Raw genomic sequence first — 17,297 nt, forward strand, 5'->3', positions numbered from 1 at the left:
TGTTATGATTTCCATTCTTTTGCATTTGCTCAGGGGTGTTTTACTTCCAATTATGTGGTCAATTTTAGAATAAATTTGATGTGGTACTGAGGGGCAAACAGATTTATAAAGCAAGTTCTTTGACACCTACAAAGAGACTTAGACTCCCATATGATAATAGTGGCAGAATTCAACACCCCACTCTCAATATTAGACATATCAACAAGACAGAAAATTAACACACATACTCAGGACTTAAACTCACCTATGGACAAAGAGGATCTAACAGACATCTACAGAACTCTTCACCCCAAATCAACAGAATAGACATTCTTCTCAGCACCACATCGCACTTATTCTAAAATTGACTATATAATTGTAAGCAAAACACTCCTTAGCAAATGCAAAAGAATGGAAATCATAAGAAACAGTCTTTCATACCACAGTGAAATCAAATTAGAACTCAGGATTAAGAAAGTCACTCAAGTGCCGGGCGTGGTGGCTCAAGCCTGTAATCCCAGCACTTTGGGAGGCCGAGGCAGGTGGATCACGAGGTCAGAAGATCAAGACCATCCTGGTCAACATGGTGATACCCCAACTCTACTAAAAATACAAAAAATTAGCTGGGCATGGTGGCGCATGCCTGTAATCCCAGCTACTCAGGAGGCCGAGGCAGGAGAATTGCCTGAACCCAGGGGGCGGAGGTTGCGATGAGCCAAGGTCTCGCCATTGCACTCCAGCCTGGGTAATAAGAGCGAAACTCTGTCTCAAAAAAAGAGAAAAATAAAGAAAGTCACTCAAAACCATACAACCACATGGAAACTGAACAATCTACTTCTGAATGACTACTGGGTAAATAACAAAATTAAGGCGGAAATAAAAAATTCTTTGAAAACAATGAGAACAAAGAAACAACATACCAGGATCTCTGGGACACATTAAAGCAGTGTCTAGAGGGAAATTTGTGCACTAAAGGCCCACACAAGAAAGCTGGAAGGATCTAAGATCAACACCCTAACATCACAATTACCATGTCACACAAGTTAGAATGGCAACCATTAAAAAGTTAGGAAACAACAGATGCTGGAGAGGATGTGAAGAAATAGGAATGCTTTTATACTGTTGGTGGGAGTGTAAATTATTCAACCATTGTGGAAGACAGTGTGGTAATTCCTCAAGGATCTAGAACCAGACATATCATTTGACCCAGCAATCTTATTACTGGGTATATATCCAAAGAAATATAACTCATCCAACTATAAGAACACATGCATACGTATGTTTATTGCAGCACTACTCACAATAGCAAAGACTTGGAACCAACTCAAATGTCCCTCAGTGATAGAGTGGATAAAGAAAATGTGGCACATATACACCATGGAATACTATGCAGCCACAAAAAAGAATAAGCTCATGTCCTTTGCAGAAACGTGGATGAAAGTGGAAACCATCATCTCACCGAACTAACAAAAGAAGAGAAAAAAAAACACCGCATGTTCTCACTCATAAGTGGGAGTTGAACAATGAGAACACATGGACACAGGGAGGGGAACAGCACACACCAGGGCCTTTTAGGGGTGGGGGAATAGGGGAGGTATAACATTAGGAGAAATACCTAATGTAGATGATGGGTTGATGGATGCAGCAAACCATCATAGCACATGCATACATATGTAACAAACCTGCACACTCCGCACATGTACCCCAGAACTTGGGGTATAATAAAAAAACAAAAGGCTCATGTACATTAGAGACATATAAAAACAGCAGTAATTAAAAAAAAAGATGATTATCTAAAATGTGGATGAAATCACAAATATGTATTAACCAACATAACCTCTAGATGGGAGATATGTGTTGGCATCTCCCCAAAACTTGAAACTTTATTTTCAATATTTTTAGTGTTGTGAGCAATCCTCCTTCATCAAATGACATCTGCAAGAAGTTATTTGTGAAGGTATTCTCTCCTTTGTTTAAAATACAAGATTTGTACATAAAAATTCAATTAAAAATAGTGCCATTTTAAAAGCTTTGCAAATAAAGATAAATATAATAGAGCACTAAAAATGAGGAAGTGACTTGATTTGAAAGTAATCTTACTGTGATATAATTTACTCATAGATTCACTGATTTTATTTTGTCAGTTGTCAGGTGTATGTCTTTCTTTTTTCTACTCTAGGTATGTCTATTTTACTTAAAAATAGGTAAGAATTTCTTTCTACATGAAGCTTCTTGAAATATTAAAAACATCTTGGAAATTTTTAAATGCCAGAATTATTTGGAATTGACATTACTCAGATAAAGTCCTGATCAATTACCATTCCCTTCTATCCTTCAAGGATGGAGAGGGGAAATGATGATGTCTTCTCTGGTGTCTCCTGAAGTCTTCAAAACAGCAATGTATCCCTCCAACCAATGTTTCCATCATGCTCTGAGGCTGATTGGCTGGTAAAATGGCCAATGCCAATGCTACCAGAGTTTAGGTCCTTTGAGATACTGTTTTGTTGTTTTCCTCCATTATAATTTTTGAAAATTTTCCTAACAGAATGAATTCAGCACTTTTTAAATGGCTTTGACCTTCTGAACCTCTAGTTAGTAGAGACACATTTCCTCCTATATATTTCAGTGGGTGAGTTTTCTTGACTTATCTCCCTGGTATCTTTCACTTTACCAGCTTGGTCCCTGATCTAATAACATAAAGAATCAAGAAAAACAAAATCATTAAGAAGAAATTCATATCATGAGGTGAATATGAAAGAAATAAAGCTAGATCCTCTGAGTGTCATTGATCTCTAGAAAGGAACTGAGACACTGGGCCTATGAGGTAGAACATAAGGAGGAAAGGCCTCAATAGGTAATGAGAGACAGGAAAGCAAAACCAGAGATAAATGGGTCAATTCTGTTTCTACCTTCCGAAAATCATTATAAATAGTCTCTGTACCTTCAATAACCAGGGATTTCTGCTCCTAAAGAATTTGTACTTAACTCCTTCATAGTAGAAACTTTGATAGGAATTAGTGTTTTATCCAAGCATCTTCTTGTTATATCCATTAAGTTTTGCCTGGAGAAAACTTTTTTGTTATCATTTGTACTCACAAGGGGCTTCCTGGAAAAAATTATAGTTTTGAGACTGAGGAGATTAAGCTTGTGAGTTTAGTGTTCCACAACTCTCATGCACTAGGGAAGAATATATTTCCATCTTCTCTACCCTAAAAACCCCTAACCAGGTACCACACATTCATTTTTTTTTTTTGAGCCGGAGTTTCATTCTTGTTACCCAGGCTGGAGTGCAATGGTGTGATCTCGGCTCACCGCAATTTCCACCTCCTGGGTTCAGGCAATTCTCCTGCCTCAGCCTCCTGAGTAGCTGGGATTACAGGCACGCACCCCCATGCCCAGCTAATTTTTTGTATTTTTAGTAGAGATGGGGTTTCACCATGTTGACCAGGATGGTCTTGATCTCTTGACCTTGTGATCCCACCCGCCTCGGCCTCCCAAAGTGCTGGGATTACAGACATGAGCCACCAAGCCTGGCCCCACAAATTCTTTATTGCACTATGACAACCTATATCCTTACCAGAAAGGTGAAAAAGAGAAAGATTCAAATTATGTTTTCACTGGGTTAACATTTAATCATTACGTCAAAATGCTGGTTTTTAAATAAAAAGGTTCCCAAAAATAATTATTTAATTATATTATTCTAGGCCAACAAATAGCTTTGAAAATTAAATATTTAACTGAAATCATATAGCTAACAGTTAGTAAAGATAACATCATTTTTGTTTCCTTTGCTTAATGAATTTATTGTGATGTTAAAATTACTTGTTTTGTGTAAATTATCCCTGCTCAGTCCTCTAGCAAAATTCTTAATAATTGTATAACTAGTTTAAATAATTTCTGTATCAAAAAGTTTAAGTGTCTGATTCATCTAGCAAATATCCTTTATTTTATAAAAATTTGTGAAACAAATGAAAAGTAAACAAATTTCTAGGCTCCATATTTAGAAATATAAATAAAACTAAAGTAGAATCACACATTTATTTTGCTATCATGCTGATTTGTTTTTGATGAATTCTATATTACTACAAGACACAAGAAAACAAAATTTTTGAAATAAATACTGTAAAAATTCAGATGTTTTTAAATATGTGAGTTATTGGAGGTATATGTCCTCAATTTAAAGAAATTACCTCCCTTCTCTTTCCCCTAGCATTTTATGGAATTTAATGCACAAATATATGTGCATCCCAAAGTGTCAAAAGATTATTTTTATGTGTCAGAAGATTCAATCCACACTTCTCTTAAAAAATTTAGAACCTGTTTACTTCTAAGGCTGAGTGCATTTGAGAATAACTTTGTCTTAGCTACAAATAACAATCTTTTCAAGCCCTAGCAACCAGGGTCTGCCTCAGTAAAGGCCTTTGAAGAGTTTCTTTCACTGACTTTTCCCCTCCTCCTTCTGTACTCACCCAGGTCCTCAGCATCACAATTTCAAAAATAGAGAGGGAAGAAGAGAGGGAGAGAGGGAAAGAGTAAAGGAGGGAGACAGGATGAAAGGGAGAGAGGGACTGAGGGAGACAGAGAGAGGGAGGAATGGAGGAATAGAGAGAGGGAGGAGGGGATGGAGGGAAAAAGAGAGGAAGGAAGAAAGAAAGGAAGGAAAAAGGGAGGGAGGGAGAAAAAACTTGTTTAAAATGAGGTAGTTTCATGTTTTATGATTTAAAAGTATATGAAAGCCAAATGTACTCATTCTCACTTACTTAACATGCAAGTTTGGGGATTTAATCTTTCAACAAACAATAGGCTTATTGGTTATAAAAACTCCAGTGGAAGTTTCTTACCAGTGTGTGCCTTTTTCATGAAGAAAAGGTGGAAAAACAATTTGGAAATGAGCCACCCTTATTTTTAAATTCCTTAGTCAATATGTTGCCACAGCAACCAAACTTCTTGCTATCTGGGAAAAGACAGATGCCTTTGCTTCAATCAAGATGCAAATCTAAAGGGAAAAAAAAGCAATGAAAATGCTTCATTTAATTATTTGAAAATGTGAATTGCCCTGAGCTGGCTTTGAGCCATAGTTCTTATCCGCAGTATCCATCAACATGTATTCAAGTCCCTCAAAACTGCCATACTTCATTTTCATTAATTAAATAATTACATCAAATGCTAACTCACGATAACATTCAGTTGAATTCATTCATTGACAAAAATGGCATTATTCAATTTAAATAGTTTGTATTATTAGTCAATTTATTGAAAAAGATGATGTTAAGTTTATTTAATAAGAGTGGTGGTATCCAGAGGAAAAGAAAACTGGGAACCACAAAAGGACTACTGAGAAAAAGGATCAGAAAGCCTCCTTTATTTTAACATTGTTGTTGACCTATATGTGCTTATTTCTTAACCCTTGAATCTTAACTAAAATGAAGGTAATTTTTGAGTGTTTAACAAGAACAAAAAGGATACAAGAAGAGACAACAGTAGACAAGAGATTACAACAAACTTTTGAATATGGGAAATAAATAGAAAGTGAATTAACAAAATTGAGATGTTTGAGAAAAAATACTGGACAGTGAACAAGTGTAGAGAGAATTACAGATAGACTCAAGAGTGAGGTCCAGAGAAAGCAGAGTGCTAAGACAGAAAATATAAAGAGAGTCAGTGAAAATTGGGCTTCAAGAAAAGTCATAGCCTTTAGTCCCTTTTCATCTACTGTATGTTGGAAAGGAAAGACATATTTCATGCTGGAGACTTAGACAACAGATAGACGAAGTGAAAATGAAGGGGTAGCTCAGTTCTCAAAGTAAAAAAAAAATTAATTACATATTAAATATTAGACTCTACAATTTTCTTTCCCATCCTGCTGTTAGAATTCTCACTTAGAAAGATTCAACCTTTTAGGTATAAAGTTAAACAACTTTTATTTGAAGAAATTGAAAGCAAAAACAACACACACAGACACATTTTAGTATCATTCCAGTAGAAGAAATAGCTTGCCACCAAACCACCCAGATAAGAATCCCACAAGTTAATAAACCCTTCTCATGTGCACAGAGTTTCTGATCTACATTAACTTGTTGCATACTTCATTACACATAGCCCAAAGACTAAAGAAAAGAGCAGGAATAAATAAGAACTTAGATGAAATAAAGACATTGCTGTGCAAAGAATAAAAAAGTAAGTAAAACTACTATTAACTATTGTTAATTATCTTGTAGGGAAAAAATATAGTAAAAATAATTGTGAGTTCTAAGATGGAACATCAAAGGTAATTAAGACTCTTGGTAATTAAAAAATATGCTAGCCAAAATTTGAAAAGGAAACCAAAATAGACTTCACAAAATCCTAAAAAGTTGTTAACAAAAAAAGTTATAATAGAAAATAAAAAGTTATAGAACTAGATGAAATTATATATACAAAGAAATAGAGAAGCAAAAAGGGAAGAAATTATCAAAAAAGGAATACAACGCATTTTTCCCCAGAAATGCTATTAGATTATTCTGGGCTCTCATTGAAAGTTTTTTCAATAAACGAACCCAAGCAAGGCACATTGTACATGTTTCAAAACACCAGTTATTAGAAGATATTCTAAAATCTTGTGAAGAGAAAAAAATGAGAGATCACAAAATATCAGGTAAATGAATAACAGAATTCCAAACAGCAATACTACAAGTCAAATATATATAAAGAGAAGAAACTAAAAATTATCCAGATAAACTGGTAATTTCATGTAAGGATAGGATAAATATATTTTCAGACACTGATGCAATAAAAATATTTTTTTCCATAAACACTTCCTTAGGAAGCTACTGGAAAATATACTCTTATAAAACAAACAAAGAAAAAAAACCACTGTATTAGTCAGGGTTCTCCAGAGAAAAAGAACCAATAGTATATAGATAGATAGATAGAAATAAATAGAACAGATGTATAGATATAAAGATATTTATAATAAGGAATTGACTCTCTTCATTATGGAGGCTATCACATGATCTGCTTTCTGCAAGCAGGAGACCCAGGAAAGCTGGTGGTATAATTCTAAGAATAAGAGGGCCAATGATGTAAGTTCCTGTCCAAAGACAGAAGACTGATGTCCCAGCTAAAGCAGTCAGGCAGAAATAGAAAAACTTCTCCCTTCTTCTGCCAATTTGTTCTATTCATGCCCTCAGTGAATTGGATGGTGCCTATGCCCACCTGCATTGTGAAGGGCAATTGGCTTTGCTCTCTACCACTTCAAATGCTCATATTTTCCAGAAACAGTCTCACAGACACACCCAGAAATAATGTTTAGCCAATTATCTTAGCAACCCTTGATCCAGTAAAGTTGAGACTAAAATTAAACATCACAAACACAAAATGCAAGAAATAGAATCCAGTCTAAGAAAAAGGGGAAAAAAGTACTTGGTTAATGAGAAGGAGCAAATCTATCAAGAAAATTGTTTTTACTAGAGAGGTATATTGAAGATAGTGAAATGGAGATCTGTGGGAAAACAACAGCACAATAGTATCTTAGATCTTGTAGAATTACCTGATATGGTTTAAATTTGTGTCCCTGCCCAAATCTCATGTTGAATTATAATCCCTAGTATTGGAACTGAACCTGGTATGGTTTGAATTTGTGTCCCTGCCCAAATCTCATGTCAAATTTTAATCCCAGTATTGGAAGTACACCTAGTGGGAGGTAACTGAATTACAGGAGTGGATTTCCCCCTTGCTCTTCTCATAATAGTGAGTTCTTACTAGATCTAGTTGTTCAAAAGTGAGTGACATCTCCCACATTGTTCTCTTCCTCCTGCTCTTTCCATGGAAGATATGACTCTTTATTCTTTGCCTTCTACCATGACTATAAGTTTCCTGAGGCCTCCCCCAACCATGCTGCCTATATAGCCTGCAGAACTATGAGCCAATTAAAACTCTCTTCTTAATGAACTACCCAGTCTAAGGTAGTTCTTCATAGCAACACAAGAACAGACTAATACACTACCCCTCGGTCAAGAGATCAATAATCAGAATATTTAAGGAGCTCAAACAACCCTACAGAAAAAAACTAATAATCTGATGAAAAGATGGGCAAACAATTGAATAGATATTTCTCAAAAGAAGGCATACAAATGGAAAACAGGAATAAGAAAAGGTGCTTGAGAAGGACTCAAGATGGCGCTGTGAGAACAACCCAGGATTGGAGCTCTCATTGAATCCACGGAGAGGTGAGTTGGAGCTGCATTTCCAGACTGATCTTTGTTGCCCACAGAATGGGGAAATTCCCAAGTATAAAGGAAATGCGGGACGCCAGGCAGTACCCCTGCCTGGCGAAGCCAGCAGCAGGGGTGGCGGCGGCCGGCCCTACCCAGCGCTTCCCACAGGGCACGCTTGTCCGGGTGCCCTGTTGAACCGGCAACCTGAGACCTCAGAGGGTTGGACTTGAGAATGAATGAGACTTGGACAGTGGACCAGCCCAGGGGATAGCAGGGACAGAGAGTTTGGGGTAGCCCAGTGGGATGAACAAAACCACAATTTCAAATGCTCCCCATGCAGACGGTCCGAGATGCTCTGTGGGGGAGGGGTGCCCACCATTACCGAGGGAACCCACCCCAACTGAGATACATGCCCACGGCTGATGCAGCCAGCCATTGCCGAGGCAACCCATTCCTAATGAGATACACGCCCACTGCTGATGCAGCCTGCCATTCATGAGGCAACCCGCTACAACAGAGAGACTCTGCCGCAGGGCGGAGCTGGTGGTGAAGACCGCAGCAGAATAGCAGAGCCTGCAGCAATAGGGCGAACCACACAACAGCAGGGAGGAGCCTCGGCAGGCAAACAGTGGCTAGTCTGCCTCCTAGCTGGGCAGGACACCTCAACGGACATCCAAAAATAAAGCCCGAACCCACCAACACAGAGCATTTGAGAAAAAAAGGTTTTTTTTAATGAGCTCTGTTGCAGCAGAATCAAACATAGCAGCCTAACAGCCCTGAATGAACAACAGAGCTCACAGCTCAGCAATTGAGCTCCTATAAAGTACAGACTGTCTCCTCAAGCAGCTCCCTGGCCCCTCTATATCCAAAAGACTGATATTTGGCAGGCATCATCCTGGGACAAAGATAGCAGAAAAAGAAACTGGTAGAATCCCTCACTGTGCCACAGCTTCTATAGGTGCACCCCAGACAAGAAGGGGCTAGACTGGTAGAAGGAAAACCAAGTAACAAAAATATTTCATCATCAACAATCTGGGTGTCCACTCAGAGACCCAATCAAAAAGTCAGCAACTACGCAGACAACAAGCAGATAAATCCACAAAGATGGGAAAAAACCAGCACAAAAAGGAAGAAAACAACCGAAACCAGAACACCTCGCCTCCTAGAAAGAACCAAAACTCCTCACCAGCAAGGGAACAAAACTGGACGGAGAATGACTGTGATAAAATGACGGAATTAGACTTCAGTAGGTGGATAATGAGAAACATTTGTGAGCTAAAAGAACATGTATTAAATCAATGCAAAGAAACTAAGGAACCTGAAAAAAGATATGAAAAAAGATTTGAGGAAATGATAACAAGAATGGATAACTTAGAGAGGAATATGAATGAATTAAAGAAGCTGAAAAGCACAATATGAGAACTTCGCGAAGCATGCACAAATTTCAATAGCTGAATTGACCAAGCAGAAGAAAGAATATCTGAAGTCGAAGACCAACAATGAAATAAGACGAGAAACCAAGATTAGAGAAAAAAGCACAAAAAGGAATGAACAAAGTCTCCAAGAAATGTACGACTATGAGAAAAGACCTAACCTACGTTTGCTAGGTGTACCAGAAGGGGACGAAGAGAATGAATCCAAGCTGGAAAATACTCTTCAGGACATCATCCAGGAAAATTTCCCCCACCTAGCAAGACAGGCCAACACTCAATTGCAGGAAATTCAGAGAACACCACAAAGATATTCCGCAAGAAGAGCAACCCCAAGGGACATAATCGTCAGATTCAATAGGGTTGAAATAAAGGAGAGAATACTAAGGGCAGCCAGAGAGAAAGGTCGGGTCACCCACAAAGGGAAGCCCATCAGACTCACAGCAGATCTCTCGGCAGAAACACTACAAGCCAGAAGAGAGTGGGGGCCTATATTGAACATTCTTAAAGAAAAGAACTTTCAACCCAGAATTTTATATCCAGCCAAACTGAGCATCAGAAGTGAAGAAAAAATAAAATCCTTTGCAAACAAGCAAGTACTCAGAGATTTTGTCACCACCAGTACTACTTTACAAGAGCTCCTAAAAGAGGCACTACACATAGAAAGGAACAACCAGTACCAGCCATTCCAAAATCACACTAATTGCTAAAGAGCATCAACATAATGAAGAATCTACAACTAACAGGCAAAACAGCCACATAGCATCAAAATGGCAGCATCAAATTCACACATAACAATATTAACCCTAAATGTAAATGGACTAAATGCACCAATCAAAAGACACAGACTGGCAAATTGGATAAAAATCCAAAACCCATCAGTGTGCTGTATCTAGGAACCCCATCTCATATGCAAAGATACACAAAGGCTCAAAAAAAAGAAATGGAGGAAGATTTACCAAGCAAATGGAGAGCAAAACAAAGCAGGAGTTGCAATTCTCATCTCTGATAAAATAGACTTTAAAGCAACAAAGATCAAAAGAGACAAAGAAGGCCATTACGTAATGGTAAAAGGATCGATACAACAAGAAGAGCTAACGATCCTGAACATATACGGAACCAATGCAGGAGCACCCAGATAGATAAGGCAAGTTTTTAATGACTTACAAAGAGACTTAGACTCCCACACAATCATAGTGGGAGACTTTAACACTCCACTGTCAATATTAGACAGATCAACCAGACAGAAAATCAACAAGGATATCCAGGGCTTGAACTCAGACCTGGAGCAAGCAAACCTGATAGACATTTACAGAACTCTCCACCCCAAATCCACAGAATACACATTCTTCTCAGCACCACATCACACCTACTCTAAAATTGACCACATAATTGGAAGTAAAGCACTGCTCAACAAATGCAAAACAACTGAAATCATAACAAACAGCCTCTCAGACTATAGTGCAATCAAGTTAGAACTCAGAATACAGAAACCAACCCAGAACCGCACAGCTTCATGGAAACTGAACAACTGGCTCTTGAATGTTGACTGGGTAAACAATGAAATGAAGTCAGAAATAAAGGAGTTCTTTGAAACCAATGAGAATGAAGACACAACATGCCAGAACCTCTGGGACACATTTAAAGCAGTCTCTAGAGGAAAGTATATAGCAATAAGTGCCCATATGAGAAGAATGGAGAGATCCAAAAATGACACCCTATCATCAAAATTGAAAGAGCTAGAGGAGCAAGATCAAAAAAATTCAAAACCCAGCAGAAGACAAGAAATAACTAATATCAGAGCTGAACTGAAGGAGATTGAGACACGAAAAACCCTTCAAAAAATCAATAAATCCAAGAGCTGGTTTTTTGAAAAGATCAACAAAATAGACAGACCACTAGCCAGATTGATTAAAAAGAAAAGAGAGAACAACCAAATAGATGCAATAAAAAATGATAAAGGGGAAATCACCACAGATTCCACAGAAATTCAAACCATCGTCAGAGAATATTACAAACAACTCTATGCGCATAAACTAGTAAACCTGGAAGAAATGGATAAATTCCTGGACTCCTGTGTCCTCCCAAGCCTAAACCAGGAGGAAGCTGAAACTATGAATAGACCAATAACAAGGTCTGAAGTTGAGGCAGCAATTAAGAGCCTACCACACAAAAAAAGCCCAGGTCCAGACGGGTTCACAGCCGAATTCTACCAGACACACAAGGAGGAGCTGGTACCATTCCTTCTAAAACTATTTCAAACAATTCAAAAAGAGGGAATACTTCCCAAATCATTTTATGAGACCAACATCATTCTGATATCAAAACCCGGCAGAGACCCAACAAGAAAAGAAAACTTCAGGCCAATATCCATGATGAACATAGATGCAAAAATCTTCAATAAAATATTGGCAAGCCCATTGCAACAGCAAATCAAAAAACTTATTCATCATGATCAAGTAGGATTCATCCCGGGGATGCCAGGCTGGTTCAACATATGCAAATCTATAAACGTAATTCTCCACATAAACAGAACCAAAAACAAAAACCACATGATTATCTCAATTGACGCAGAGAAGGCATTTGACAAAATTCAACAGCCCTTTATGCTAAAAACCCTCAATAAACTCGGTATCAATGGAACGTATCTCAAAGTAATAAAAGCTATTTATGACAAACCAACAGCCAATATCATACTGATTGGGCAAAAACTGGAAGCATTCCCTTTGAAATCTGGCACTAGAGAAGGATGCCCTCTTTCACCACTCCTATTCAGTATAGTTCTGGAAGTTCTAGCCACAGCAATCAGGCAAGAAAAAGAAATAAAGGGTATTCAAATAGGAAAGGTGGAAGCCAAATGGTCTCTATTTGCAGACGACATGATAGTATACCTACAAGACCCCATCACATCAGCCCAAAAAGTCCTGAAACTGATAAGCAACTTCAGCAAAGTCTCAGGATATAAAATCAATGTGCAAAAATCACAAGCATTCGTCTATACCAATAACAGACTTAAAGAAAGCCAAATCAAGAATGAACTGCCATTCATAATTGCTACAAAAAGAATAAAATACCTTGGAATACAACTCACAAGGAATGTAAGGGACCTCTTCAAGTAAAACTACAAACCACTGCTCAATGAAATCAGAGAGGACACAAACAGATGGAGAAACATTCCATGTTCATGGTTAGGAAGAATTAATATCGTGAAAATGGCTATACTGCCCAAAGTAATTTACAGAATCAATGCTATCCCCATCAAGCTACCATTGACTTTCTTCACAGAACTGGAAAAAGCCACCTTGAACTTCATATGGAACCAAAAGAGAGCCCGCATAGCCAAGTCAATTCTAAGCAAAAAGAACACAGCAGGGGGCATCACATTACCGGATTTCAAACTATACTACAAGGCTACAGTAATCAAAATAGCATGGTACTGGTACCAAAACAGAGATATAGACCAATGGAACAAAACAGAGGCACCGGAGGCAACACAACATATCTACAACTATACAATCTTTGATAAACCTGACAAAAACAAGCAAGGGGGAAAGGATTCCCTGTTTAACAAATGGTGTTGGGAAAACTGGCTAGCCATGTGCAGAAAGCAGAAACTGGACCCCTTCCTGACACCTTACACTAAAATTAACTCCAGATGGATTAAAGACTTAAACATAAGACCTGGCATGATAAAAACCCTAGAAGGAAATCTAGGCAAAACCATCCAGGACATAGGAGTAGGCAAGGACTTTATGAACAAAACACCAAAAGCATTGGCAACAAAAGCCAAAATAGACAAATGGGACCTAATGAAACTCCACAGCTTCTGCACGGCAAAAGAAACAGTCACTAGAGTGGATCGGCAACCAACAGAATGGGAAAAAATTTTTGCAGTTTACCCATCTGACAAAGGGCTGATATCCAGAATTTACAAAGAACTCAAACAGATTTACAGGAAAAAAACAAACAAGCCCATTCAAAAGTGGGCAAAGGATATAAACAGACATTTTACGAAAGAAGACATATATGAGGCCAACAAGCATATGAAAAAATGCTCATCGTCACTGGTCATCAGAGAGATGCAAATCAAAACAACACTGAGATACCATCTCACGCCAGTTAGAATGGCGATCATTAAAAAACCTGGAGACAACAGATGCTGGAGAGGATGTGGAGAAAAAGGAACACTTTTACACTGTTGGTGGGAATGTAAATTAGTTCAACCATTGTGGAAGACAGTGTGGCGATTCCTCAAGGCCTTAGAAATACAAATTCCATTTGACCCAGCAATCTCATTACTGGGTATATATCCAAAAGACTATAAATCGTTCTACTATAAGGACACATGTACACGAATGTTCATTGCAGCACTGTTTACAATAGCAAAGACCTGGAGTCAACCAAAATGCCCATTGATAATAGACTGGATTGGAAAAATGTGGCACATATACACCATGGAATATTATGCAGCAATCAGAAATGATGAGTTTGTGTCGTTTGTAGGGACATGGATGAATCTGGAGAACGTCATCCTCAGCAAACTGACACAAGAACAGAAAATGAAACACCGCATATTCTCACTCATAGGCGTGTGATGAAAAATGAGAACACATGGACACAGAAAGGGGAGTACTAAACACTGGGGTCTATTGGGGGGAAAAGGGGAGGGCCAGTGGGAGGGGAGGTGGGGAGGGATAGCCTGGGGAGGAATGCCAAATGTGGGTGAAGGGGAGAAGGAAAGAAAAGCACACTGCCATGTGTGTTCCTACGCAACTGTCTTGCATGCTCTGCTCATGTACCCCAAAACCTAAAATCCAATAAAAAATTAAAAAAAAAATATCAAAACACATCAGTATGCTGCATCCAGACTCATCTCACATGCAAGGATACATAAAGACTCAAAACAAAGGGATGGAGGAAGATTTACCAACCAAATGGAGAGCAAAAATAAATAAATAAATAAAAAGCAGGAGTTGCAATTCTCACCTCTGATAAGATAGAGTTTAAAGCAACAAAGATCATAAGAGGCAAAGAAGGACATTACATAATGGTAAAAAGATCAATGCAACAAGAAGAGCTAACGACCCTAAATATATACACACCCAATACAGGAGCACGCAGATACATAAGACAAGTTCTTAAAGACTTATAAAAAAGACTTCAACTCCCACACAATAATAGTGAGAGACTTTAATATCACATTGTCAATATTATACAGATCAATGAGACAGAAAATTAATAAAGATATCCAGGACTTGAACTCAGACCCGGAAACTTAATAAACATTTATAGAACTCTCCACCCGAAATACACAAATCATACATTCTTATCAGTACCATATCACACCTACTCTAAAAATGATTATATAATTGGAAGTAAATCACTCCTCAGCAATTACATAGCATTTCACAGGTTTAAATGAAATATTGGCTGGCAGCTTGTTTGTTATTTTCCTCCCTTATTCCTTCCTGTCTCCATTGTTAAGCACAATTATTGGCATAAAAGAGGTTTTCAATACCCATTTTTAGACTGCATTCTAGCCTGGGAAATAAAGGCACACTCCCGTTCTGTCTCCCTCTTTATCTTCCTCTTTCTTCCTCTCTTTTATTTTTTTTCTTTCTTTCTCTCTTTCTTTTTTTTTTCTTTTTTTCTCTCTCAGAAAAAAAAAAAGAAAGAAAAGAAAACACCACAGGTGGTAACACACTGAAAGACTGAACACTTCCCCACTAAACTTTTTGTTTTTGTTTTTAAGACAGTTTCACTCTTGCTACCCAGGCTGGAGTGCAATGGCATGATTTCAGCTCACTGCAACCTCTGCCTTCTGGGTTCAGGCAGTTCTCCTGCCTCAGCCGGCTGAGTGGCTGAAATTGCGGGTACGCACCACCATGCCCAGCTAGTTTTTTGTGTTTTTAGTGGATACAGGGTTTCACTATGTTGACCAGGATGGTCTCAAATGGACCAAGCAGAAGAAAGGATATCAGAGGTCGAAGATCAATTCAATGAAATAAAACGAGAAGGCAAGATTAGAGAAAAAAGAATAAAAAGAAATGAACAATGTCTCCAAGAAATATGGGACTATGTGAAAAGACCTAATTGACATTTGATAGTTGTACATGAATGTGACAAAGAGAATGAATCCAAGCTGGAAAATGCTCTTCAGGATATTATTCAAGAAAGCATCCCAAACCTAGCAAGGCAGGCCAATATTCAAGTCCAGGAAATACAGAGAACACCACAAAGATATTCCACAAGAAGAGCAACCCCAAGGCACATAATCGTCAGACTCACCAGGGTTGAAATGAAGGAGAAAATGCTAAGTTCAGCCAGAGAGAAAGGTCGGGTCATCCACAAAGGGAAGCCAATCAGACTCACAGCAGATTTCTCAGCAGAAATGCTACAAGACAGAAGAGAGTGGGGGCCAATATTCAACATCCTTAAAGAAAAGAACTTTCAACCCACAATTTCATATCCAGCCAAACTAAACTTCATAAGTGAAAGAGAAATAAAATCCTATACAGACAAGCAATTACTGAGAGATTTTGTTGCTACCAGACCTGCTTTACAAGAGCTCCTGAAGGTAGCACTAAACACAAAAAGGTACAACCAGTACCAGTCACTGCAAAACTGAATCAAATGGTAAACACCAATGATGCAATGAAGAAACTGCATCAACCAATGGGCCAAACAACCAGTAACAAAATGGCAGGATTAAACTGACACATAACAAAATTAACATTAAATGCAAATGGCCTACATGCCCCAATCCAAAGACACAGACTGGCAAACTTGATAAACAGTCAAGACGCACAGGTGAGCTGTATTCAGGAGACCCATCTCACTTGCAAAGATACACATAGACTCAAAATAAAGGGATGGAAGAAGATCTACCAAGCAAATGGAGAGCAAAAAATGCAGGAGTTGCAATCCTGTCTCTGATAAAATGTACTTTAAACTAACAAAGACCAAAAGAGAAATGCAGGGCATTACATAATGGTAAAAATATCGATACAACAAGAAGAGCTAACTATCCTAAATATATTTGCACCCAATACAGGACCACCCAGATACATAAAGCAAGTTCTTAATGACCTACAAAGAGACTTAGACTTCCACACAATAATAGTGGGAGACATTAACGCTCCATTGTCAATATTAGACAGCTTAATGAGACAGAAAATTAACAAGGGTATCCAGGACATGAAGGCAGATCTGGACCAAGTGTACCTCATAGATATCTACAGAACTCTCCTCTACAAATCTATGGAATATACATTCTTCTCAGCACCACATCACACTTATCCTAAAACTGACCACATAATTGGAAGTAAATCACTCCTCAGCAAATGCAAAAGAATGGAAAACATAACAAACAGTCTCTCAGACCACAGTGCAATCAAAGTAGAACTCAGGATTAAGAAAATGACTCAAAACTGCACAACTTCATGGAAACTGAACAACTGGCTCCTGAATGATGACTGGATAAACATTAAAATAAAGGCAGAAATAAAGATGTTTTTCAAAACCAATGAGAACAAAGACACAATATACCAGAATATCGGGACACATGAAAAGCAGTGTCTAGAGGAAAATTTATAGCAACAAATACCAACATGAGAAGCAAGGAAAGATCTAAAATCAATACCCTATTGTCACCATTGAAAGAGCTAAAGGAGCAAGTTCAAAAAACTCAAAA

At 38.1% G+C, this 17,297-nt stretch overlaps 1 long non-coding RNA gene across 2 annotated transcripts in view; it reads right to left on the reverse strand.

The window, feature by feature from the left end:
* Positions 1 to 17,297, reverse strand: part of LOC108589297 (uncharacterized) — a 456,699-nt gene that overhangs the window by 402,136 nt on the left and 37,266 nt on the right. For both annotated transcript variants that reach the window (XR_013525681.1, XR_001908479.4), the window contains one exon: positions 4,821 to 4,975. This is a non-coding gene — a long non-coding RNA (uncharacterized LOC108589297). The remainder of the gene's footprint in view (positions 1 to 4,820; positions 4,976 to 17,297) is intronic.

This window comes from Callithrix jacchus, chromosome 1, assembly GCF_049354715.1.
Source record: "Callithrix jacchus isolate 240 chromosome 1, calJac240_pri, whole genome shotgun sequence".
Taxonomy (NCBI): domain Eukaryota; kingdom Metazoa; phylum Chordata; class Mammalia; order Primates; family Cebidae; genus Callithrix; species Callithrix jacchus.